Genomic DNA, 27,806 nt, shown 5'->3' with positions numbered 1-27,806 from the left:
TTAAGGCACTCCAGACAAACAGAAAACACCTGAAATTTTTTTATGAAGACCAAATATTAATACCTAACTCCTTTTACTACTTGTGTCATCATCTACACTATAAAGTAGGAACAAGTTATTTTAGTCAATCTATCTTATTTACTGATTTCTCTTCCTCCAGGGGTGTACCCTCTATGACCCCCGATAGGATATTCAAACTACATTTTCAGAGAGTTCTAAGAGTATTGTAAAGGGAGGCCTTGAATCTGTTACCTGGTTTTCTGGCCAGTCAGAGTTTGTCCTTGTCTTTGTTTCCCCTGCACCAGTTATTCTGTTTGAGTTTGCTTAAGGGCAGATATCCACAAAAGATTCCTGTAGTAATGGCCTCATAAAAGAATTTCTAGTTTACGTGCTAATCTGTGCTCAATGATCTCCAAAGCATAAGGAAACCTTCACAACAGTGGCCAGATAATGTAATTTTTCTAAAAGAAAATAACTCAGACATAATTTTCTTGGGAAAAGACAGAAAAAATCATAATGCATAAAGGATTCCCCACCCCCCAAATAAAACACATAGAGCCTAAAAACCTACAAAAGAGGGAAAGAATGAAAATGATTGCAGCATTTGGCTCACCTATGCTAGAGCCATGTCAAACAGCTGTGATGGCTTCATTGCTTTTCCTGTGCTGTGGCTGTGCCGTGAGATGCTCCCAGAGCCATGGTGTGAGGTTGACAGAGATATCTCATTTATTGCTGAGCACTTGATCATCAATTATTATCTAGCCAAGGTTCAAAGCAGCAGAATTCTTTGCATAGGAACATAAATATTTCGAAGGCAATTTGACAGGATGTCCATTAAGCCAGATAGCATTAGTTGATCCTGCCCTCCTAAGACCTTTGTAGACTCTCTGGGCCATGGGCGTTTGACCAGGTTTAGTTTAGGTTTTTGTTTTCTTTAGTTTAGGTTTAGTTTCTTTAGTTTAGGTTTTGTTTTCTTTCATTTTGTCTCACTGTGTTGCCCTTTCTGTAGATTAGTCTGGCCTTTGACCCAGAGATCCACTGGTCATTGAGACCCAAGTGCTGAGATTTACAAGCCTGCACCACCAAACCCAGCTTGACCACATTTAGAGCATCTGTGAAGCAGCCTCAAGCCCAATTCAAAAGCAGTTGGTTATCCCCAAAGATTCAGGCCACTCTTCACCATTGGCCACATCTTGTCTGGCATGATAGTGATGTTGTAGAATGCAGGTGGCCCTCCTACCCCAGCAGACTGCAAAGCCTCTTCCAGTACTGTGACAGGGAGACAGCAGGGAGGAAATTCTGAGCCAGTTCCAGCTTGATTCCTCTCTATCCTGAAAGCTACATGCTCTGTGTATTCAGAAATAGGTCTGTAGTTCTTATTTTGTGAGACAGGTCTCTCATTAAACCTGGAGCTGGCCAATGAGACTTACTGGCTGGTTATTGAGCCCCTACGGTCTTCCTGTCTCTCCTTCTCCGGCACTAAGATTACACTGTCCCTATTGCCTCGCTGTTACACAGGTGCTGGAGATCTGAGCCCAGTCCCCATGTTTGCCCAGCAAGCATTAAAATTTTATTTAACTGTGTGATATCTATGTTTTTAATCTTAATGTGAATTTCATGTAGTTGACATACTCAGTTCTTGTGGGTTTGTTTCTGACAGTTTGACAAGAGTTGAAATGGTTAAAAATTATTGTTATCTAAATTCTTAATTGTACACTTTGTTTAGTATGTTTTAATCTCCTTTGTTGTTCTTTTTCCATGACTCTATAATTTCTCATATTTTAATCTATGAATTTTTATTTATTTTTTACCTTGTTCACTTAGGTAAAGTGTATTTGTGTGTGCACTGTGTGTTCTATATAGGGCCAAAGGGAGACAGCGAATCTCTTCTCCTTTATGTCAAACTCTTGTTCCCTTGAAGCAGGGTCTCTCTCTGAACCTGCTAGCATCCAGCGAGCCCTAGTTATCCACTTGCCTCTGCACCCACAATATAGCATTCTGGAAGCTGAGGCTAAAAGATGGCTGTGAGTTCAAGATCAGCCTGGATTATATTATAAAACCCCATCTCTAAAACCCTATCTGCCCTTTTGCTGCAGGCAGTAGTGCTGTGTCACTATTTTTTATTCTTTAAGATTATTTTAGCTGGTTTCACAGACAGGCACTGACTCTGTTCTCACCACAACACATTCCCCGAATATCCTCACCATTACTTTACAAACCACATGCATTGTTATTGGAACCCACTGACTGAAGGTTACACAGGATGCAAGACTGACAGAGTCACTGAAAATGTTCACTTTCTATTTCACTCCTGGTCCTGAATCTTCATGTTCTCAATGAAGCTAATACAGACACTTAACTGCATGGGACCATTTCATGACTTTTATCTTCTTTGCATAGTTGCGTATTTCTTCAAAACCTGAAGTCCTCTGCAGAAGTGATTCCAGCCCCTGAGAGCCACCATGCACTTCTGGAAGCCATGGTAATGAGCCCCGCCTCTTCTCTGACTCAGCAACACATGATTGTGGGGTTGAGCTGTGATTGTCAACTGTAAATGTATCATAATTAGATAGAGTCCACGAGAATCTAAGAAGCAACTGTCACACGATAGCTATAGATGGGGCTTCACAGTGAACAGTGAGCCCTCCTCCCAGAAGAAGCAGATGCTTGAGACCCTTTTAGACTTCAACTTGATTAAAACACAGACTAAACACATTTCATCTGCCCTTTTGCTGCAGGCAGTAGGCTTGACTTTCTGCTAGAACTTTTGAAACTTAAAGTCACATGTCATTTTCCTTAGTTGGACTTTTCCTTGAGACAGATTTTCAGTTTGTAGCATAGGCTGATCTTGATGTTTGTGTGGAGCCAAACCTGACCTGGAACTTGTGATCTCTGCCTCGGCCTTAAAAATGCTATGGTTCCAACTGTCTGCACTCATGTCCAGCTGATTTGACTTTTGATGTTGTTTCTTGTATTGAAACCAAGACCCCTTTTGTGCTACACAATAACTCTGGACTGAGACATATTTCTGGCCCGTGAATGTGCTTTATAAACAAAACCAAATGCCAAGTAATAAATCAGGAAATCTATTTTTGCAACAGAAGACACAACTTTCAATCCGATGGGCATACCAACTGCTGCATGCCACAGTTGTTTGGTAGGTGTGCTATGATTGCTCCCCACAAAGCAAAAGCAAATCTGGGAATCATGGTTCACGTCTACAATATAGGATTCTGGAAGCTGAAGCTAAAAGATGGCTGTGAGTTCAAGATCAGCCTGGATTATACTATAAAACCCCATCTCTAAAAACAAACAAAGCAAAAAAAAAAAAAAAGCTGACAGCAAACAAACCAGAAAAAATGAAGAAAAAAGGGTGAAAACTGAAAAGATAATCAACTCTGGTTGATGTCATATGTGTACAATATTTGCGAATTTCAAAATGAGGTTGCATGGTCAGGAAACTTTGTTCAGTTGGGAGAATACATGCCACAAAGACAGAGTGAAGTCTAGAAGACTTTGGGTTCTCAATGATAACATGTCTCACTATCATGCAAATTTCAATTTAATAAAGGATTTCTCTTTCAAAGGAAATCACAACTGAAAGCAATCACGAGGTCTCAGTTCATCCCACCGAGGCTGGTAGGGACATAAAAGCACATGGGATTCTGTGTATTTGTATATTGGACAGGAAAGCATATTTCTAATTATCTGGAAAGCTCCTAGAGGAGAGCACTGAGGTAAAGGGGGCTGTGAGTGAGAGAGTCAGTGCTCCTGTGGCATCTTGAGAGTGAATGCAGGACTACAGACAAAGGTCCTCATGCCAGATCCAAAGCAGCCAGTGTTAAAGGCATTGTGCAGCAGGTTGGTCTCCTGAGATCCTAAAGGGAAATTAAGGTGCCAGGATATCCAAGTCCCTGTCAAATGAGAGGCCTTAGACATTTTACCCCATATTCTGATGCTATAGAAAGATGAGAGGGTCTTAGGGTATGGAGGGGGTCATGGGAAGGAGAGGAGAGTCCTAATCCACCCTTAGCAGACAAGCAAAGCAATCAGAGAGATGTGAAGGTACATCGTCCTCTGCTTCCCTTCTCTCCACAGGCTTGGCTCTGAGGGAAGCCCACTGGTTTCAAGAGGCAAAGAGTCTGAGTGAGCAGCTACAAGGCTCCTATACCAAAGCCACTTTCCGCCACATGAATTTGCCAGAGGTGTGCTCCAGCCAAGGCACTGACCACTTGTTTGGCAGTGATGTGTCCATCGTTGCAAAGCACATCAGCAGGCCAGTGCAAGGGGCCCTGACAATCCCCAAGGTCTTCACCAATCTCAGTTCTGTCATGTGTGTGGAGGGGGAAGCTGGCAGTGGGAAGACAACCTTCCTGAAGAAAATAGCTTTTCTTTGGGCATCAGGGTGCTGTCCCCTGTTGAACAGGTTCCAGCTGGTCTTCTACCTCTCCCTTAGTTCCACCAGACCAGATCAGGGTCTGGCAAGCATCATCTGTGCCCAACTTCTTGAGGCAGGAGGCTGTGTTAGTGAAGAATGCCCTGAGCAGCATTATCCAGCAGTTAAAAAACCAGGCGTTGTTCCTGTTGGATGACTATAATGGGGTGGACTCGCTCCCCCAAGCGCTAGAGACACTGATTACCAAAAACTACTTGTCACTAACCTGCTTATTGATCACTGTCCATACAAACAGGGCCAGGTCCATCCATCCATACCTGGATACAATTCTAGAGATCAAAGAGTTTCCTTTCTATAATACAGTCTCTGTATTAAGGAAGGTCTTCTCAGAGAGTATAACATGTCTGCAAGAGTTTATGGTTTACTTTGGACAGAATGAGAATTTACAGGGAATTCACAAAACTCCTCTTTTCATGGCAGCAGTCTGTACTGACTGGTTTAAAAATCCTTCTGACCAGCCCTTTCATGATGTGGCAGTTTTCAAGTCCTATATGATGTACCTGTCCTTAAAGTACAAAGCTGCAGCTGAGGCCCTCAAGACCACTGTGTCCTCATGTGGGCAGCTGGCCTTGAGCGGGCGTTTTTCTTCATGCTTTGAGTTCAACAATGATGACCTCACAGAGGCCGGAGTGGATGAAGAAGACATGACCACCTGCTTGATGAGCAAATTCACTGCCCAGAGGCTGAGACCAGTCTACCGGTTTTTAAGTCCTCTCTTCCAAGAATTTCTTGCTGCTATGAGGCTGACTGAACTCTGGGTTCAGACAGACAGGAAGACCAAGATCTGGGAATTCATTATTTGAGACAAATTAACTCGTCCTTGAAGGCTCTGGCCACCTACCACAACTTTTTGAAGTATGTCTCCGGCTATCCTTCATCAAAGGCAGGGCCAGAAGTTGTGTCTCATCAAAGGCAGGGTCAGAAGTTGGTGGATGAGAAAGAGTCACTGAAGAACATGTCTGAAGAAGAGGATTATGAAAAGCAGGAGTAGAACCTTCCTTGATAACACAGTCAATTAAAAAAAAATGTGACAGTTTTCTCCTGAAGCTTTTTCTTTGATTTTTTTCAGAAAATTTATTGGGCATTGCTCTAAACTTTGCTTATGAAAGCAGCACAGTTTCTGCATGTTCTCCATTGATTTTACAATTCCTTCTTGGGAGAACATTGGCTTTAAATGTATTGAATTTCCATTACTTTAGGGACCACCCAGAAAGCCTGTTACTGTTGGCAAGTATTAAAGTCTTCATAAATGGAAAGAAAATGTCACCTAATGTAGGTTACTAAGTCATGAAAAAGTGTTATGAAACATTACAGCCACCAACTCTAGATGAGGACTATGCATCTGCCTTTGAACATATGAAGGAATGGGAGGAAATTTTAGCTAAAAATGAAGAGAATTTATACAGTTTTTTGAATATCCAATGCAGCTATCTACCCAAAATAAATTCTGGGTATTGGAAACTGTCACCCAATTCACACAAGATCCCTAGGTTGGAAGTTGCAGTGGCCAACATGGGCCCTGCAGACCAAGCACTACTCTGGGTCCTAATGGAAGTCTTCTCAGCTTCACAGAATATTGAGCTTTGCTTGTCCAACAGCAGTGGCTTTCTTGAAATCATCAAGACCTCTGTCACCAAATGCTCTGTGTGCAGGCTGGAGCTCAGCACAGCAGAACAGGAGCTGCATCTCACCCTGCCTGCCCTGCAGTCTCTTGAGGTCTCAGGGACGAACTAGTTACCAGGTATCCCTGAGTGTGCTTACACAAGCATTCTGGCTGACTCTGTGGTTTTTCATTCTTAGTGTTAGCTGAGTAAACTTCTTAGGCACACGCCATGAATGTGCCATGATAGGAGAGATCTGAATACTCTCACTGTTTGGGGCAGTGTATAAGGCCCAGAATCCTAGAATGGGTTTCAAGTAACTCAGACAACACTAGGAAAATATTGACACCTTTGTTTCATCTCTCAATGTCCTCAGAAGGGTGCTTGAGTAGCTTGTTGTTGGTAAATGGGGCATTGTGTGTCAGATGATGCTGGAGAACCTTCTGCACTCTCGCTGCCCAGAGGAGGAAATGGCTTCTCCACAGAAGACATTTAATCTGCATAAATAATAATTATGTCTTCTTCTAAGCACTGTTTGATAGTTTTCAGGATAGACTTTATAATGATGTCTTTTAAAATATATTTATGTCAGTGTGTGTGTGTGTGTGTGTGTGTGTATGTGTGTTCCTGTGCATGGATGCTTAGTTGCCCCCCAGAGGTAAGAAGAGAGTGTCAGATCCTTTGGAGCTGTGGTTACAGGTTGTTTCAGCTGCCTAATGTGGGTGATGGGAACCTAACTGTGGTCCTCTGCTGAACAACAGGAGCTCTTAGTTGCCAAGCCATCTTTTCAGCTCCTAGACTTTACTATCTTTCATTCAGTTCATTTCTCAGTTTTTATACCATGGCAAATATTTAATTTTTAAATTTTGTTATTTTTAGTAGCAGCACTTTGATTTTTTTTAGCAGCCTGCTATATGCTCAAGTATTCTTTGCTCTGTCTGTATTGTCCTTTTTCTTTTTGTCTTTTAACTTTTTTTAATGACTTTTTTGTTTTTTTTAATAATTTATTTAATTTTTATTTTATGTGCATTTTGTGTGATGATGTCAGATCCCTTGAAATTGACATCACAAACAGTTGTGAACTGCCATATGGGTGTTGGGAATTGAACCCTGGTCCTTTGGAAGAGCAGACAACACTCTTAACCACTGAGCCATCTCTCCAGCCCTGTCCTTTTTCTTTTTAAGAATTACTTTTGAGACTATAAAATATATCATGTCCTTTTTTCCTATCTTCCATCCAAGCATTTCATATACCCCTTCTTGCTCTCTTTCAGATTCATGGCATGTATTTAAAATTTAGTTGTTGATATTGATATTGACATATATACATACATGTGTGTATATATATTTCTAATATACTTGTATACTAATTATGTGTATACATTTCTCAATATTTAAATACCGGATCAGTCTGAATATTACTACTTGTATATAGGATTTAAGGGCTGACCATTTGTTAGGACATAACCAACTGGCATGCTTTTCCCTGGGAAGACTGTTTTTCCCATCATTAGCATCCCTTAGGTTTTTATAGTTCTTTATGTAGGGTTGAGGCCTCATGAGCTTTCAATCTTTCTTTTTCCTTTTTATTTCTTTTTTCCTTCCTTCTTTTTCTCTCTCTGTTTATTTTGTTTGCCTGTTTTATTGTTTTTACTGACATTTATTTCATTATATTTTTGACAATGTCATACATGAGTGCTGTATTTACATACTTTCTATGCCATGCTCTCTTCCCTCCAACACCTACTGTTGTTCCCCAGTTCCCTGTCAACCTAGTCTACATATCTGTATATATAAACACATATATAAATACAAACTGCTGAGTCTATTAGTGTTGCTTGTATACGTATGTGCTCAGGGCTGACCGCTTGGGATTGGATAACCTGCTGGGCATTGTCTGTGGAGAAGCTGGTCCCCCCTCAGCGTCCACTAAGCACACATAGCTCTTCATCTAGGGGTGGGACTACCCATATTATTTTTAACTGGTGTTGTCATTGTATAGGCCTTGCTTAGGCAACCACATTGTTGAGATTTTATGGGTGTAGCTTTCTGGTCATTTGTATAGAACTCACTATCTCATAGCAGATATTCTGATCCTCTGGCTCTTACAAGCTTCCTGTCCCCTCTCCTACCATGTTCCCTGAGCCTTGGGTATAAGAGCAGTCTTATATATATCAATTGGGATGGGCTCCACATGGTTGCTTGTTCCCTAGGTTTTGTCCAGTTGTGGACTTCTGTGGTTTATAGTCTCTGTCTTCTATAAAAAAGAAGCTTCTTTGACAGGTGGTGGTGGCATACACCTTTAATCCCAACACTTGGGAGGCAGAGGCAGACAGTGTTCTGTGAGTCTGAGACAGTCTGGTCTACAGAGTGAGTTCCAGGACAGCCAGGGATATGCATTGAAACCCTGTCTCCAAAAACCACACACACACACACACACACACACACACACACACACACACGGAAAAGAAAAAGAAAAAGAAAGAAGAAGCTTCTTTGATTTCTTTGCTGCAGATCGACAGCTACATTTCTCTGTGGATATAAGGACAAGTATTCAGAATGCAGGTAGAAATTACACTTGTTTAGCAAATGGCAAGAGTAGGCTGTCTTTCAGGGTCCATGACCTTACCAGCCACAGGAAGTTAGCTAGGTTTATGGTAGCAGGCATGAATTTCCTATTCCTGAGCAGTCTTTATATTTTATTGGGTAGGTGTTGGTTACCTCCAAGATTAAAAAAAGCCATTAATATACCATAGGATATATCCATGCTGGTCATTGTTATGGTTCATAAGCTTTGTGGCTGGGTAGGATGGTGAATTGCTTTTCTCCCTTGACAGCTTTCATAGCACCTTTAGGTACTGTGAGTTAGTCTTTTTTGTTTGTTTTGTTTGTCTTAATCAGTGGTGAAAGAATGGTCTCAGAACTGTTTGTCTCAATTGGCCATTTAAGTTTAATAGTAAAAGACTGGTTAGTGATAACAATGCATCGTAAAACCTTCAGAAGAAAAGAAGAATGTTTCCTGGACCTTTGTGTGTATGTGGCAGTTTTAAGTTATTAGTTTTCGAAATCAGTACTTTTTAATGGACACAACTTGACCAAAAATCTGTCACAGAATTTTGAGACCCATTAAAACAAGTTTAATGAGAAGGGAGAGAGAGAGAGAGAGTCTTTAGGGAAGAGGCTTCCAAGGTCAGTTCTAGATTCTTTCACATCTTGAGCTTGAAATATGTCATGTCTTGAGTAATAGGATCTTGTCATCAAATTCTGTGAGGTAACCAAGGGAAACAGCAAAAGCCTATGTTATATTGGAGGGGGGTGTCTCCTAACCACAATGTGAAGAGAAATTTTTATACCTTGCACTTGGACTTTATTTTTTTCATGGCATTTTCACCTCCAGTGGCATAACTTCACTTCAGTTATGTTTATATGTACACCTATACTTACATATATTATATGTGCATTTTTAGGTAAACATTAAATACGACTTATTCCTGGTTTTTAAAAATGTGCCTCCTGCTCTTGGTTCTGGTGTTTAGATAGTGTCTTTGCTTGCGCAGGTTAGATTTAAACTCACTATGTACTGGATAGTTCTGCTTCTACATATCTCATCCTTGAAAAAAAATTTAATGTGATGAAAAATATCCACTCACAGATTCCAGAAGAGCTGGTTGACTCTCATGCAACAGGTAGACAAAGCAAGGTAAGAATGTAGCTCAGCTGGTAGAATGTTGATATGCCATAAACATGCATTGTATAACATAAACATTCATAAGATCTTGGGGTGAATTCCCAACACTGTGCAAACTGAGCAAGGTTGTTCATGTTTGTATTCTCAATACATGGTAGGTGGTGGTAGAAGAAATTCATGGGCAGCTTCGGCTACATACTAAATTTAAGGTCAGACTGGGAACTTGAGATTCTGTCTCAAAATAAGAGAAATGAGAAAAATGTAGATGGAGGGATAGATGGAAGGGAGTGTAAAAAAAATGGAAAGTGAGAAATAATGTAATTTTATTTTAATCTCAAAACAATTTAAAAATTAAAGATAAGAGATATAGGATAAAAATATAGCTCAAAGTAGATCAATGACAGTTCAAGAATGAAACCATAACAGGTAATCTTTTAGACGTTAGATTTGAAAATGGATCCTTAACTATGACATAGAACACAAAAGAAAAAATATGCATTTGAACTAAGAAAACAACCAGCAGGTAACTATTACCCTAAGTTTACAGTAGTGGAATGAATACCTTGGAAGTAACTAAATGCTTTTTTATTGAACAGAAGGCAGAAACACACACACACACACACACACACACATACACACACACAGACACAAGTAACATTGGACAAACCAATCAGGTGTATTTATATATTTGTGAATATATGTATACACACATATGTGTGCATAAAACAATTATATTTTTCTCCCTTCCTCTTCTTTGCTTCAACCTCTTTGATGAACTCCCCTTGCTCTCAATCGAATTTATGACCTTTTTCTTTAGATATTTTATACACACATACATACACACACACACACACACTCTCTCTCTCACACACACACACATACACACATATGCAACCTGCTCAGTCCATACAATGTTGCACACACACACACACACACATATATATATATATATTTGCATCCATATCAGTCCATATGATGTCACACACACACAGAGTGATGACCATTTGACATTGTATAACCATTTGGTGTGCTCTTCCCTGGGAAGAGTATTAATCTCAATCTCAGCAGTCCTTAGTTGCCTGATGTTCTTCCTTCTGGCTGAGGCTTCATGAGCTTCATCCTGTCCATGTTAGTATGTCCATTGGTGTGAATCTTGTTCAGGTCATGTTTAGGAAACCTTCTTAGTGAGACTTCATGGGTGTAGATTCTCTGACATTTCCAGAAGACAGAACCTCAGTAAATCTTGGCATTCCTCTGGCTCTTAGAATCTTTCCTATCCTTTTCCCCACAATGATCTCTGAGCCTTAGGCCAATCAGTCATGTTGTAGATGTGTCAGTTGGGACTAGGCATCACAATTCTTAATTTTGATCAGTTTTGGTTTTCTGTAATAGTCTTCCTCTGTTGCAAAGAGAAGTGTCTTTGATGAGGGTAGGGATAGTCTGTGGGCACAAGGACAGATATGTAGAATGTAGTTAGGGATAATGCTGGTTTAGTACAGTAGTTTAGTACAGTGGAGGTTGTTCTTCAACATCCAAGCTTTGCAAGCCCTGAGAACTTGGCTAGGTTTCCAGTACCAGTCATGTCTTCCCTTTTGTTGAGTGGACCTTATGTCCAATTAGAGATGGTTGGTTACCATTAAGGTATAAACGCCACCATTACTCTGTTAGAGGTATTGTGTCACGCTGGTCATTGCTGTGGTTCATAGATACCATAGCTGTGAAGAATTGGTTGCTTCCCTCCCTTGGAAGCTTGCATGCTGCCTTCTGGTACAACAAAAGCTAGTCCTCAGGGAGGAGGGTCTCAGGTCAGTTCCAGCTCACATCTTAAGGTCCTGTGCCTGAAGTGCATGGTCTCTTCAGCAATAGAGATATATCTTCCCCCTCTGGAAGGCAAACAATGCCATCAGAAATAGTCTATAATGTTTGGGGAGCTTCTTAGACAATCCTGACTGACAACACAAAAAGAGGGCTTCTCATGCCTGGTGTCAGGATTTTTGTTAGATAACCTAGGGATTTTGGGTGGAGCATTGTCAGCACAGATGGGAAATTTTCATTTAAGTTATGTATATTTGTATGTTATTTATATATGTATGTATAGATTTATATATTACTTAAATGTATCATAGGTATATTTAAGTAGATATAGTAGTTAATAGTCCCTCCATCCTCCTTCTCTATTTGTCTCCTTCCTCTCCTCTGTGTTTAAAGTCCCCTGTTTTTCGTATTTTCTCTTTTACATTGCTTGAACCCTGTGATTTCCCCTCTGTTGCTATTTCTCTCTCTATTGCTCTCCTCACACTGGCCTTTCCCCCCTGTTTTATGCTGCTACTCCAGATTATATACTCATATCTGAGATTTTGAGCCAGGAACCTCCAGTTGTCTTTCTAGGTTTGGATTGCCTCACTTGTTTAGTTGGGCCAAGGGCCTGTCAATCTTGTTTATCTTCTCAAAAAAGCCACAATTCTTATTTGTTGATTCCTGTTGTTTTATTTTAGTTCATTAATTTCCACTTTGAGTTTTACTATTTCTTGCCATTAACTGGATCTGGGTTTGGTTTCTTTTCATTTTTCCAAATGTTTGAGTTGTACCATTAAGTCACTGATCTGTACTTTATCTGTTTTTTTTTCAATGTAGTACTTAGAGCTATAAAATTGTCATGTAGGATTATTTTTAATCTGTCTCCAGGTTTTTGTGTTGTGTTGTATTTATTTAGTTATAGTTAATCTCTTTCATTTCTGTCTTGATTTCCTCTTTGACCCATTCATCATTCAGTAATGTGTTTAATCTCCATACTATGTGTATTTACTAGAGATGTGTTGATTTTAAGTTTTATATATTATATTATGACCATACTGGATACACTGAGTTATTTAAATCTTTCAGAATTTGTACAGATTTGTTTTGTGTCCCAGAATATGATCTATTTTAGAGAAGCTTGTGTGCGTAGCTTAGTAGACTGTATGTTCTTTGGTGTTTGGGTGAAATATTCTATAGGCATCTGTCAAGTTCATTTCATAGATGATGTCATGTAAAGTCGATGTTTCTATGCTTATTTTTTATTCTATTGGCGAAACAAGGTTATTGAAATCAGCTAATTCCAATGCGTTGGTGTTAGTATGTGTCTCTAATCCCAGAAGTACACTGTTTATACAATTGGATGCATCAGAATTTCGTGCATATATGTTTACAATAATAATGTGTTTTGGTTAGCTGTTTTCTGATTAGAGTGAAGTATTTTTCCTCATTTCCTCTACATCATTTTTGTTTAAAGTATATTTTCAGATATTAGCATAACAATGCTTCTTGACTTTTAGTGTCATTTAATTGGAGTATTTTGTGTATCCTTTACTCTATATAAGTGCCTATCTTTATTTTTTTAATATTCATAGAAGCTTTTTTCTTTTTTAATAATAATTTTTATTTTTTATATTAATCACAGGTTATTTACTTTGTATCCCAGTTGTAGCCCCATCCCTCATTCCCACCCAATCCTACCGTCCCTTCCTCATCTTCTCCCTGCCCCTTTCCAAGTCCACTGATAGGGCACTGATAGGGGAGGACCTCCTCCCCTTCCATCTGCCCCTAGCTTATTAGGTCTCTTCAGGAATGGCTGCAATGTCCTCTTCTGTGATCTAGCAAGTCTGCTCCTCCCTTCGGGTGGGGGGATGAAAAGCCAGCCATTGAGTTCATGTCAGAAATAGTTCCTCTTCCCCTTACTAGGGTACACATTTGGATACTGAGCTACCTTGGGCTATATCTGAGGAGGGGTTATAGGCTATTTCCATACATGGTTCTTGGCTGGAGAAATAGTCTCATAAAAGACCCCTGTTCCCTGATATATTTGGTCCTTGTGGAGCTCCTGTCGTCTCAGACAATTAGGAATAGTGATTCCTCAAGATCCAGCTATACCACTCCTAGGCATATATCCAAAAGATGCTCAAGTACAAAACAAGGACATTTGCTCAACTGTGTTTGTAGCAGGTTTATTTGTAAGAGCCAGAACCTGGAAACAACCAAGATGTCCCTCAGTTGAGTAATGAATAGAGACATTGTGGTACTTTTACACAATGGAATACTACTCAGCAATTAAAAATGAGGAAATCATGAAATTTGCAGGCAAATGGTGGGACCTAGAAATGAGTGAGGTATCCTGAGTGAGGTATCCCAAAAGTAGAAAGACACACATGGTATATATTCACTTATATATTCCTATAAGATACGATAAACATACTGAAATCTATACACCTAAAGAAGATAAACAAAAAAGGGGAACCAGGGTAAGTTGATGAATCCTTACTTAGAAAGACAAATGGGATGGACAGTCGATGTAGGAGCAAACAAGAAACAGGACAGGAAACTACCACAGAGGGCCTCTGAAAGATTCTACCGAGCAGTGTTTCAAAGCAGATGCTGAGACTCATAACCAAACCTTGGGCAGAGTGCAGGGAATCGTATGAAAGAAGGGGAAGTTAGTAAGTGCCTATCTTTAAATCTAAGATATGTTGCTCATAGACAATAGATAGATGAATTTATTATTATGATGATGATGATGATGATGATGTTTTTAGAAACAAGGTGTTTTTGTTTGGCCTTGGTTATCTTGGAACCTGCTCTGTAGAACAGGCTAGCCTCATTCACAGAGATCCACCTGCCTCTGCCTCCTCAGTGCAGGAATTAAAGGTTGTGCTACTACTGCCTGACATGATTTTTTTTCTTGATTCATTCAGCTAGCCTGAATCATTTGATTGGAGAATTGGGACCATTAATATTTGAAGGTATTATTGAAGTGCATATGTTGGTTGTAGTGATGTGTTGTTGATTTCTGGTGTTGTTTGTGCTCTCAGTGGTACTTTGTACTTTAGTAATCATACCTTCAAATTCCTTCATCTCTTAGCTCTGTTCACCCCTCTCTTCAGTCTGAAATAATGTCTCCCTTAATTTCTTTAGGCTGTTTTTTTGGATATAGTTTTCATAGGCTATTTATATCATAGAATTTCCCCCCAATCACGTATGTTAGATAGTTTTACTATCAGTATTAACCTAGATTTTCTGTTGTTGTTTTTTTAGGATTTAATATGCAGTGACACAGAATTTTCTGGCATTTAGTGTTTCCATTGAGAAATCAGCTGGTATTCTGATGGGTGTTCCTGTATGTGTGACTTGTGTTTCTTCTCCTGATGTTTTCAAATTTTTTGTATACTTAATGTTTTCATTAAAATATGCCATGTAGCAGAGTGCAGGGAATCTTATTAAAGAAGGGTGAGAAAGACCTGGAGAAGTCAGGAGCTCCACAAGAGAGCAACAGAACCATAAATTCTGAACACAGGGGTCTTTTCTGAGACTGATACTCCAACCAAGGACCATTCATGGAGATAACCTAGAACCTCTGCACAGATGTAGCCTATGGCAGCTCAATCTCCAAGTGGGGTCCCTAGTAAAGAAAAAAGGGCCTGTCTCTGACATGAACTCAGTGGCTGGCTCTCTGATCACCTTCTCCTGAGAGGGTGCAGCCTTGCCAGGCAACAGAGGAAGACAATGCAGCCAGTCTTGATGAGACCTGATAGGCTAGGGTCAGATGGAAGGGAAGGAGGACCTCCCCTATCAGTGGGCTGAGGATGGGCTTGGAAGGAGAAGAGGGAGGGATGGTTAGATTGGGAGGGGATAAAGGAGGGGCTATAGCTGGGATGCAAAGTAAATAAATTTTAATAAATAAGAAGAAAAGAAACAACAATAGCTAAAAGGTTAAAAAAGACATCAGCATTATTGTGTAGTTAGTAATTAAATTATTGAAATTAAAAGAAAATATGCCATGAAGAGTTTCTTTTCAGGCTTTTTTATTTGGCGTTCTCTGTGCTTCCCATATCTTCTGTATGGGTATGTCTTTTTTTTAATTTTGCCAAATTTTCTTCTATGATGTTGTTGGGGAGCTGGTCTATGTCATTGACACGGGCTTTTTCTCTCTCATCTATTTCTCAAATTCGAAAGTTTGGTCTTTTCTTGCTGTCCCACATTTCCTGTATGTTTCTTTGCTGTGTTTCCCCCATATTCTTTGCTAATTTTATGTACTTTATCTTCAAGTCAGTCCTCATACTGAATCATCCACTTGATTCATTATACTTGTAAGTCTGTCCTTTGAGTTTTTTAGTTCAGTTATTGGGTTTTTCAATTTTATATATATTTATCTTGAGTCCTCCTCAGTGTTTCTATCTTTACTGAATTTTATTTTCAAATCCTGGATTTTCTTTGTCATTCCATCAGTTTTATGATTGTGAGGGTTGGATTGGGCCTACAAGTTGGATATGGCTCAGGTGGACACTGGAGCCTGAGCTGATATGCAAGATGTGCATTTTAGTCCAAGTTTGTGGGGGTTGGGGAGGGTGGGAGGTGGAGAGCATCAGGAAAACTCACCTAGCTAGACCCTGGAGAAGATTGTGTAGGATGTGGCTGAAGGTTGGGGATGGAAAGGAAGGCAGGGTGGATTGTAAAAGAATTCTACAGTTTGGCAGTGACACAGGCAGAGGTGGCTGGACTAGACCTAGGTACTGGATGTGCGATCCAAGCTAGATCTATGTGTTTTGGGGATGGATGAGAGAGGAGGGTTAGAGAGGTACCTGGACAGACTTTGGAAGAGGATGCACAGTATCAGGTTGGTGGAGAGGTTCTGAGTTACATTTTTATGTAAATTGGAGGTAAGAATTCAAATATAATTGTTTGCATGTGCAAAACCAGTTGTTTCCCATGCTGTTTGTTGGTTGGGGAAAATTTTATATATTTTGTGAGTCTAGAGACCAGCACAGGGCTTCTCCTATAGTCTATAATCAGCAGATGGCAGTATCTTCATGGCTGTGCTTCCTACACAGATGTTAGGAAGTCTGAGAAATTTCATTCTGAAAGCGTGAAAATGGCTAAAGATGACAGCATAGTTTAGAACTTCCACTGGGGACCTTGAGTGATGGGAACTATGTGCTGCTTTCCAGATCAACTCTTTGCTGACTTGGACAAGTTCCCGGGACTGAAAGAACTGTCTGTGAGACTAGACGGCAAAGCAGATGTGCTTTCAGTCCTTCCTGGAGAGTTCCCAAACCTCCACCACATGGAGAAGTTATCCATCCAAACTTCCATGGAGTCTGACCTCTGCAGACTAGGTAAGGATGGTGATTGGATCTCCAGCTCATATCTCATCTGGAAAAGCTACTTGCTAGTAATTGGTAGAACCATCATTAGTTAAACCTTCCCTGGGCTTCACAGTGTGAATTGTTCCCACATGGAAAGGTGTGGGAACAGTGCTCTTCCTCTTTAAGAGAGCAGAGATTTATTTGTTACCTGAGTCTTTAACATGTGGGGAACTGTTCTCAGCCCTTCACAACCGCTGTCTCAGTCTTCACAGCCCCTGTGTGAGAGAAGGCATGATGATTATTGCTGATTGTCAGCTGGGGAAATGAGGTCAGGGATGGCTCAGGGCTAAGGAAATGTGTCTCCAAACAGAAGGTTTGACTACATAGCCTGAGCTTTACACTCCTAACACTTCCTCTCCAAAGCAGTGTGTGGAGTCCTCTTCTTTTGCTGTCTGAGTGGCAAGTACAGAACTGTTTACTGAGGGCGAAGGAATCTGACTGGGAACAGTGTAGGTGTTGCAGCTCTGAAGGGAAAGGCTTCCCCTACAGGAGTTCTGCTCCAGCTGCCTGGAGAGTTTCCCCAGTGCAAGTGTAATAGCTCTGCTTCTGCAGGGGAGTTTTCCCCAGCAAAAATTCTGCTCAGCCAAAAGGGTTTCAGTGTGCTCCAGAAGATATCCTGGCAGTCCAGAGCCAAGGAATACCACCAAGCCACACCATGTAACAAACCTCGCACAAGAGATTTATTGGGAGGGAAAACCTGGGAGGGTGGTTGCTTCTTCTCAAGCAAGAAGCAGCAGAGAACTGGGTGGAACACAGAGTTTATGTAGGGTTGCATGGTGTGTGGTTGGAGCGGCACAGCTTTCCAGGGAGGTCTAGGAGTAGAGGGATTCTGTGGCCTGATTGTTGGGACGAGATCAGGGATTGAGACAATTTTATTGCTTGTAGGCCTGGGGCCTTGTGGGTTTACAATGTACACAAAGTTTACAAAGGGAGTACATGGCTTTTGAGTTGGCTTGAAAGCCAAGAAGCAGTTAGAACCTTTTCTCCATTTCTTTCATCCCAGCCTCCTGTTGACAGACAACTGTGCAGCCATCTTTCTAGAACATGCCATTTAGCAAAATGACCAAAGCAACATCAGATCCTTAATTTTTTTTCAGTTAACTTTTTTTAAATTAATTACACATTATTCATTTTGTATCTGCCCATAAGCCCCTCCCTACTCCCCTCCCGATCCCACCTACCCTCCCCTTTATGCATGCATGCCACTCCCCAAGTCCACTGATAGGGAAGGTTCTCCTCCCCTTTCTGATCTTAGTCTATCTGTTCACATCAAAAGTGGCTGCATTGTCCTCTACTGTGGAGATCCTTAATTTTTAAGGCACTGAACACTAAGGATATGTAAGCTAGGAACTGACATAGCAGATTTGCATGTCAAAAAGTCACTAAAGTATGGAGGCTCCTGCCTATAGTCCCAGCATTTGGAAGTCTTAGACAGGAAGACTATCATATCAAAGCCAGCCTCTCTCTGTAAATGTAGTTATTTCCATGCTAGTTGGAGATACAATATGAGACCCCTTCTGAAAAGAAACAAAAGCAAGCAAACAAAACATTTTCCAAGTTGAAGTTAAATGTGCTTAAGTCACTCCTGTTGGCTTCAGTCCCATAGATCTGTGTGGTGAAAGGAAACATGGAGTTCTCCCAGTTTTCCCCTGACCTCCCAACATGTGCTTGGCACATGGATGATCTCCACACACCACATACACATAGACAAAATAAATAGGTTTACATGTTTTTAAAGTTGTGTTTCAGAGTTGTTCTCTTTTTTTATGTTACTTTGCACAGATTTCCTATTGTGTCAGTAAAGGGTGCAAACATAGAGACATCAGGATGCTGACATTGGGGGTGAAATATAGTGAACAGAAATAGTTTTCTTTTTCAGTTCTCTGTTTCCAGAGGGGGTCAAGAACTTGCCCCGGGTCATCTGCTCACTAGTCAGTTGCAGAAACTGAGCATAACAACAATGAATGTAGTCTGACTTCTAGATACTGTGTCACTGTGTCACAGAGGCACTGGGCCCCTGAGTCACAGCCTGTTAAATCAGTGTGGCTGGAACTGATGTTGAGGGTCCAATTCTGATAGAAATTTGTGGCCTTCTCTAATTAATGAAATTCTTTCATCTTTTGCAGTTAAATTGATTCAGAATTCTCCAAATCTTCATGTCTTCCATTTGAAATGTAATTTCCTGTTGAATTGTGAATCTTTCATGGCTGTGCTTGCTTACTGCAAGAAACTCAGAGAGATTGAGTTTTCTGGACGATGCTTTGAAACCACATCATTTGGTATGAACTGGACAACTTTGACTACAGATGCTCTTGTGCACAGTCATTCAATACTCGAGGATTAAAATGCAACTGCTATCATGGGAACTGTGAGGAGACTTGATCTTCATTGAGGCTTTCACAAAAGTGAAACACATTTGTCTACAATTTAAATCTTTCATTTTCAGAGCAGTGTCTTCCACTTAGTCATAGTAATTCAACCTGAACATTATATCACCTTTCATCACATTTGAAATACTCTTTATTTCAACAGTACTCTTCTTTTTCATAGGAAACGCGTCTGACCTAACTAAAATTTATTTTTTCTGTCCTAGTCACCGTCTTGCCAAATTTTGTTTCTCTGAAGATACTGAATCTTAACGACCAACACTTTCCAGATAAGGAAACATCAAGAAAGTTTGGTAAGTTTGTAAAACAACATTTCTTAATTTTTTTTTCATCTTCTTCTCCTCTCCCTCCTCCTAGAGTGAACCCATAACCAAGCAAGTTGTGTATAGTTGTTCCTTGACACCCATGGCAGTTGGGTCTAAAGCTTGCTGCTGCTGTAAACACTAGAAGATCCTCTATGATATAAAATGGTGCCATGTTTGCTCATGACTCCACACATCCTCCATGTACTTTAACCCATATCTCCATTGCCTACAACACCTATCGCCCTGTAAACAAATGTTATGCTGTGTTCTTCTGGGAATATTGAAGAGGGAGAAGAGTCTGTATGTGTTTGGTACAGACACAATGTTTAAAAATTCAGCCTGTGGTTGTGGAATGTGCCCATACTTTAGCACAATGACTCATCTATCCAATCTCCCCACAAAGCACACATGTACATACATGTGTACACATACACACATTCACACACACAGAGTTGTTATCTCTACCTAAAAGAAACAAAAGGGATCAAGGAGAAACTCAGGCTCTCCTTATGCACAATGTATCTGAGAAGAACTGTGAAGATAAAGCTCTCTATCCTATATTGGCATTGTCTTGCTTTTTTTAAGAGTGTTTCCCATAAATGCTCATTGTTTAATGAGACTAGATCTCAGACTCAGCACAGAAATCTGAACACTTGCCTCCTCCTGACTGGGTCTTATGAGGCCTGAGGAGTGGCCTTTTCCTGGGCCTTTTTTGTTTACGTTCATTGACTTATTTCAAGTCTGTGTTGGGTGGCTGTGCATGATTCACCAAATTATAGGTCATGCATCAACCATGCTGGTCCTTTGGAGGATACCATAGTAATATTCAGTCTCACCTCTCCCATTCCCCTTCCTCACTTGTTGATCTTCATTCATTAGTCCGGTGCCACCCTTTGCCACACCTTTTGCATACTCCACAAAGCTGAGAGGCCTTCTGTTTCAATAATTTCGAGGGGAAAAACACCCCCATAGTTTCTAAGAATGCTTTGTCTACAATCCCTTTAAAAATGGCCTTGCTTACCACAATTAAAACATCTCACATTTTGTTTGTTCTTAAGACTGTTAGAAATTACTTCTGCTATCAGAGCAGCATTATAAACATGAGATCCAATATCAGCCATGTTTCTGGTCCATTCATCTATTGGTGCCAATCCTGCTTAAAAGGACTGCTCACACTTTTGCATTCTGAATTAGCATTTTTTTTCTGTTTTGGTTTTTTTGAGAAAGGATTTCTCTGTGTAGCCATGGCTATCTGGAACTCATTCTGCAGATCAGGCTGGCTTCAAACTCACAGATCCACCTGCCTCAGCCTCCTGACTGCTAGGATTAGAGACATGTACCAACACCACCTATCTCTGAATTAGCATTTCAAAAGCCAAAAATTCAATCAAAATTTGTCTGACTTGTGAATCTGATACTATTTTATTCACAGCTGAAGTCAATCTTTGCAAAAGGGTCAGTATAGGGATATTTTGGTCTTTGTCGATTTTACTAAATGACTCCAACCTCTTTCCTGATTCTTCAACTTTGTACCAAACATTTAAAGCTGCTAAGCAACATAGTGTCATGGTGTGATTATCATATTCCAACTACCTTTGTAACTCTTCATATTGACCTTTACCTAGCAATGGATCCTGGGAAATATTAATACTTCTAGTCTTATATCATTGTTCTATAGTCCTAGCTTCCTCTTTCTACCATGTTTGCCATTGTAACTGAGAACTGGCTTCCAATATTGCTGTTGCCAAATCTTTCCAGACAAAGGATAATTCTGTTCTAAGTTGCCAATAACTTTAATATTTACTTCACATAGGGTGAATGCATACCAAATAAAATGATTACTTCTTTAAATCTCAAATTTAATATGCCTATAAGATTCCATTTAACTTCCTCAGAACATTGGGGGTGTCTATCATCTTTTGTATAGTTGCTGTATAATCTAAGGTTGGTTTTCTAATAACCTTAAGCTGCCCCTCTTCAGTTTCATCATGCAGTGGCACAGTAATTTCTTATCTAAATGTCTCTCTCTTTGTCTGAGTGTTGTTCTCATTTTTATTTATAAGTATCTCTAATTTTTCTTCTAAGGCTTGTATCCTACCAGTCCAATTTGATATTTTTATTTTCCCTATATCTCTAAATTTTATTTTTTTCCATTGAGAGGGTAAAAAATCTACTATGGCTATTAAGGATAAAATATTAATTGCTAGCTGGTAGTAATTATAATCTTAATTACGTCAATCTCAGTTAAGTCATTTATCTTTTCATTTTCTTCTTCTGTTTTAAAGCTATCTAAAGCAGGATTATGCAGGGTTCTAGCACCTTGTATTATGGTATTTCCCATCTTATCTCTTTCTTGGAGAACTTCCAGGTGACTTAACAAATCTTACAGCTTCTCAGTTTGTCTGCACTGGCATAATTTCCCTGTCCATGTGGTTTTGCCATGTGATGAAGCACTATATATATGTGTACAAATTTCAATCACTCAATTTCATGAATAAAGATGCAGGAGCAAGATGCTTGGGTAAAAAATTTAAAAAGGCTGCTGTTTGAGAGAGGCAGAGAAAGCATTCAGCCGACCTTCCTCCTCAACCTATGTGACAAAGGGAAGCTCTCTTTCCCAATACCATCTCCAAAACCCCTCAAAACTCAGTGTCTTACTCTTCTACTTCCCATGTGTTTCTTTATCCATCCTTCTGCCTTTTCTTACTATTTTTTTCTACATTCACTCCCTATCAACTGGTTGCTTGCTCCACCTCTTGAACTTTTGTTGACTTTATTTAATCCTGTTCAGGCAAATTCTTGGCTTAAAGGTATTTACTAAGGATGAGCCCGACCACAACTAGAAACAGGATATTTTGATAAACAATACAAGCTCGGGGTTCACAGTGTGATCAAATATCTTGGAACACTGACCCCTTTTCTCTTCTTCTTTGAGAGGACAGTGATGAGGAGGGCCTCTGTTAGGTGGGGCCTCCTAGAGTGCAGAATGACTAGGTCACAGCTGCTCAAATGGAACAACTACAGAGGATGGCTTGCTGTGTCTCCCACAGCACTGGCTCTCGGTTCTCTCAGGAACCTGGAGGAACTGCTTCTTCCCACTGGGGACGGGATTCACCAAATGGCCAGACTGATTGTCCAGCAGTGTCTGCAGCTTCAGTGTCTCTGAGTTCTTGCCTTTCACCACACCTTGGATGACGACAGTGTGATGGAAATTGGTGAGCTTCCCTCAGAGAAAAGTTTTCCCCTGTGTGTAAGCAGTGGTGCCCCTGGAGCTACCTGCTGCAAATGTCTAGTCCTGAGAAAGGCTTCCAAAGCATTCCTCATTTGTACTATCATGCTGCTGCTTCTCATGCCCTTTTGAAAATTTAGATTTATCTTGGTCAATGCTCTCCTATTTTTTTTTTTTTTTCTTTAGAGGTGGTCAAGGTAGTGGGGTAAGGGAGGGGAGGTAGAGAAGTATTCAGGCTGTGGTTTATTTTCCCAGTTCTGGGGATTAAACTCAGTACTTCACATACACCAGAGCAGTGTTCCGCTACTGCACCACACCCCGGTAAAATCTATGTCTCCACCCTTGTTGCTTCAGATACCTGACCGTATCCCCTTTTAGTCAACTGGATACTGGAAATATGTAAACAAGTTGTAGCAAGTTGAAATATAGAGCTGCATCCATTTTCCTGCACATGTTACTGAAACATTTGCCATCTAAGTCAGTGTGGCAATGAACCAGATTAGGGCACAGAGCTTCCCCAGTGCCCAAAAACCCAAGTTGTATCCATTCTCCAATAGTGCCCTCCACTTCCATAAACAAATGACCACTGCACTGCTCTCTCTCACCGTAGCTTTATTTATAGCTAGACTTTTCATATAAGGGAATTCTATACGATAGGCAATGCTTTGTCTTTTTTCACCAAAAATTGTGTTTGTACCTTATTTCAGAATAATACATATGACCATAGTGCATTGATTTCACAGCTGTGTGTCTGTTCATTATTTGAACACATGTTCCCTCTGTGTGTCTATTCAATGGGTACTTGAGTTGTTTCTAGTAGCTGGTTACTGTGAAGTGCTTCTAAGAGCATTCTTATAAAATATACACATTTGGGTATTTCTGGGGATGGAATTTCTGATATACCTTACAAATATTGATTAAACCATGTTTTTTGCTTAGATGTGGTACATGCTTGTAAGTCTACACTTGAGGAGGTTCAAGGGTTCCTTGTCTAAATAGCAAGTTCAAGGCCAGGTTGGGTCACAGGAGACTGACTGATCACAAACAAAGAAACAGGAGCAAAAGTCTCCATGGTGTTGTGGTAGCTTTTACCTTCAACAGAGGTTGGTTGACATTCTGTCCCTAGTAAATATTGTCAACCCCTTGTAGTTTGGGTACTCTGATGATTCTCATGGGTAATAAAATCCAAAGCTTTACTGTTTGCCCTGGCCAGCGGAGCTTGTTATTCGGGGGATAGAAGAGGATCTGATCCTGTGAAATGATGGATGAGAGAAAAGAATGAGTCTAAGAAAACAGGTGCTTGTTAAGGACTAACTTTACTGAGCAAAATAAGCTTTTATAAAGGGTTTAAGATGAGGAAGTAGGGTGGGTGAAAAGTTACAGATTCTTCTCAGCCAGGGGACTGAAACATTTTGTGATAAGCCACAGTTCTGTGAGCACATCTCTGCTGCTGCCAAGCAGTATGTTTACTGCAGGTAAGGGAACGGGCAAGTTGAGGCAAGTTGGTGAGTTTCCACAGGTGGTCCCTGACAACTGTTGTTATAAACAATTTTTTACCAAAAAAATTTTACCAATAAAGACTCAGGAGCCAGATGCCAGGATGAAAACCTACTAGCTCAGAGAGGCAGAGGAAGGACCCAGCTGACATTCCTTCTCAGCTCAGGTCTGGATGGAAAAAACCCAAAAGGTTTACTAGCTCAAGTGGCAGCTCAGGAAGCAAAGGCCAAAAATCCCAAGGCTGAGGGCTTGCTAGTTCAAAGCCCCAAAGCCATGGAGCTGAGGAGCTGAGGCCCAAGCTAAAGCCAGAGCTTGAGGTAATAGCTCTTTTCTATGTCTCCACACTGTCTTAAATACCCCTCAATGCAAAGTCCCTCCTATTCTTTAATCACTATGAGCTAGTTTATTGCTCTGCCTCTTGATATAAGGTTAACTTTATTAAATTTGATGTACAGAAAGCTCTTGAATTAAGGGTGTGTGTTACGGCTGGGTGAACCACACCATAATCACCTGTTCACAATAAAAAATTCTTGGACTGAAGGTGTGTGATAGGGCTTGTTATGCCCAATGGTAACTTTTGGGGGGTGTGGGTCAGGCCTGCTATTCTCAGCTCAACCAAAGGAGATAAGAAACAGGGTTTTATAGTTCACAATTATGGGGTTCATAATGTAATCAAATATCCTGCACCACTTTAGTTGAGTTGAGGAACATCTTTCAGATTGACCAGCATCTGAAAGAAAAACATGAGAGGAAAGAGAAATCGTTTACCTTTCTGAGATGCATCTCAGAAGCCAGATAGATCCCACTTGGCTCATGGATACTGCACTAGGGCTCAAAAATTCTAAAAAGAAAAACACATTATCTTAAGGTGAACCCATCTTCCTAGAGGTGGTCTCCTAGCCAGGTCCCTGACCTGCCCCACATGATTAACCCTTAAAAGAGGAGCTAAGGGCATGATTCCATGTGAGATAAATTCCATTATTTACACCATAATTACTTCCAGAGGGTGTGTTTAAATCTCCAGGTATGAAACTGAAGATGTACTCAGCAGTACTCATTTAGATTGTGTGAAGCCCTGAGGTCATGCCCAAGCACCACAAAAGTCAATCAGTCATTCAATCAATCAGTTAGTCATTCAATCTATTGATCTCTGCCACCTGTCTACCTTCCTTATGGCTCTAATTTTCTTTTATATCTTCAAGCTAAGTGCAAAGCACATGTAGAGTTGTAAGATCTTTCTGGTAGATCAGTGTTTTTGTTTGTTTGTTTGTTTGTTTCTTTTTTACCAGTATTGGCACTTCCTCCTGGTTTCTGTTTCCCCTTTGCAGTTTGGCAAGGTCATTCCCTATCGGCCCGGCAGCTGTTTGGTGCTTTCAAAGAATGTCCTCTAAAACATCATGTTGACCATTTCCTTCTTTCATTGTCAGGGTTGGGAGTAGTACCAGTAACTTGTCACCATTATTGAAAGCCTCAGGAGTCTCATTTCATAAATGTTTTGTTTTCTAGCCAAGGTAGCAACCAGTGGAGACTTCCAGAAACTTGAGAACTTAAATCTTTCAGTAAATCATAATATTACAGAGGAAGGATACAGACATTTCTTTCAAGTCCTCAACAACCTGCCAAACCTACAAGATCTGAACATCAGCAGGAATCTCTCAGAATGCATCCAAGTTCAGGCCACCACTGTCAAGGCTCTGAGCCAGTGTGTGATGAGACTTCCCAGCCTCATCTGGCTCAGGATGCTCAGCTGGCTCCTGGATGAAGAGGACATGAAAGTGATGAACGCTATGAAGGAAAGACACCCTCAGTGCAAAGGCTTGATTATCTTCTGGAAATAGGTACTGCCATTCTCTCCTGTCATTCAGAAGTGAAGGATGCAGCTGAAGGCTACTGACAGTTTTAAATATCTGATTTCCTAAAACATTTTACTGTAGCTAAGCAAGATGGTACTCCTCTGTACTTTCAGCATTTAGGAGACTGAAGTGGGAGAATCAAGAAGTTTAGACCAGCCTGTGTTACATAGCAAGATCTTGTCTTAACTGATCAGCCTGCTCTTTGATCACCTCGCCCTGAGGGGGGAGCAGCCTTACCAGGCCACAGAAGATGACAGTGCAGCCACTCCTGATGAGACCTAATAGACTAGGATCAGAAGGGAGGAAAGGGGGACCTCCCCTATCAGTGGACTTGGGGAGAGGCATGTGTGAAAAAGGGTGAGGTGGGATTTGAGGGGAGGAGGGAGGGGATTTATGGGGGATACAAAGTGATTTAAGTGTAATTAATAAAAGTTAAAAAAATAAAGGCATAACTAACCATCATATGAAATAATATTTATTAAAGGTGTAGGCTGCTGATACTTTTCTAGAAGCCTGCCTGTTCCTCACTAAACTTAGCAGCAATGATGAACAGTGCCTTGGCAGTCCTTGTATAGTCCTTTTGTCTAAAGATTACAGGTTTTGTCAAGTTCATCCAGAGACCACTCCATTGCAAGGTCAACAGGAATGGTCTGGGGAAAAGAACATCAGTGTATAAAAGCCAGAACATGGAAGGAGTATTTGATGGAGGTAAGAAACAGATGGTTTTAGTATTACATCAGTCCCACACATGATGAAGCAAGAGTCAACTTCACCACAGGATGCAGCTGGCTTTCCAGGAGATGCTTAGTCTTTGCAGGGCTTTTGTATGTTCGCCAGCCTTGGTGTGGCCATGCTTGCTGTCATCTCTCATTCATTGCCAATGTGAGGGGGGAAATGGGCTTAGAGAAAACTGCTTTCATTCCAGAGGCTTTTGAAAAGTTTGCATGTGCTGTAATGGTCTTAAGGTTTCCTTTGTTTTTCCATTTTGTTGTTTAGAGACAGGTTTTCAGGAGGTAGCCTTTGATAGCCTAGAACTGAATATGTAGACCGGGCCTACCTGAAACTCACAGAGATTTGTCTGCCTCTGCCTCCTAGGGCTAGGATTGTTAAAATCATATTTGCAGAAACGTTAAGGACTCATGGATATATTAACTTGGCTTTGACAGTCATTTAGTATTCCATACGTATATAAAAATCTTACCTTGATACTTGTGTTTGCTTAACATAAATATATACTTTTAATTGGTCAATTTATACCTCAGTAAATCTGGAAAAAAATATATTTCCAAACAGCTCTAAAATTTTATTAAATCTTTTATTATATCTGTAAAGTTGAGTCAGAAAGTATTCTTACTTTCCATTCTACCCCTTTCTGTATTATTCTTTATCTTACAGTTCTCTGAGTGTTTTGTTTTTTTTTTAATGTGTAAAATAAAGACTCAGGACTTTGAGAGATGTTAAGAACACTTGTTAAGAGATTGTTAAGAACACTTGTTACTTTTACAGAGAACCCATGTTTGGTTCCAAGACAGTCTATCTCTATTTCTCTTTCTGTTCGCTCTCTCTGTTTCTTTTGAGACAGGGTTTCTCTGTGTAGTCATGGCTGTTTTTAGAC

At 40.4% G+C, this 27,806-nt stretch overlaps 1 pseudogene; it reads left to right on the top strand.

Moving 5' to 3' along the window:
• Positions 1-26,209, top strand: part of LOC110544396 (baculoviral IAP repeat-containing protein 1a-like) — a 52,939-nt pseudogene extending 26,730 nt beyond the window's left edge.
• Positions 26,210-27,806: the final 1,597 nt, after the last annotated feature.

This window comes from Meriones unguiculatus, chromosome 6, assembly GCF_030254825.1.
Source record: "Meriones unguiculatus strain TT.TT164.6M chromosome 6, Bangor_MerUng_6.1, whole genome shotgun sequence".
Taxonomy (NCBI): domain Eukaryota; kingdom Metazoa; phylum Chordata; class Mammalia; order Rodentia; family Muridae; genus Meriones; species Meriones unguiculatus.
Note: the sequence above shows the minus strand (reverse complement) of the source record. Positions and strands in the feature narration are given on the sequence as shown.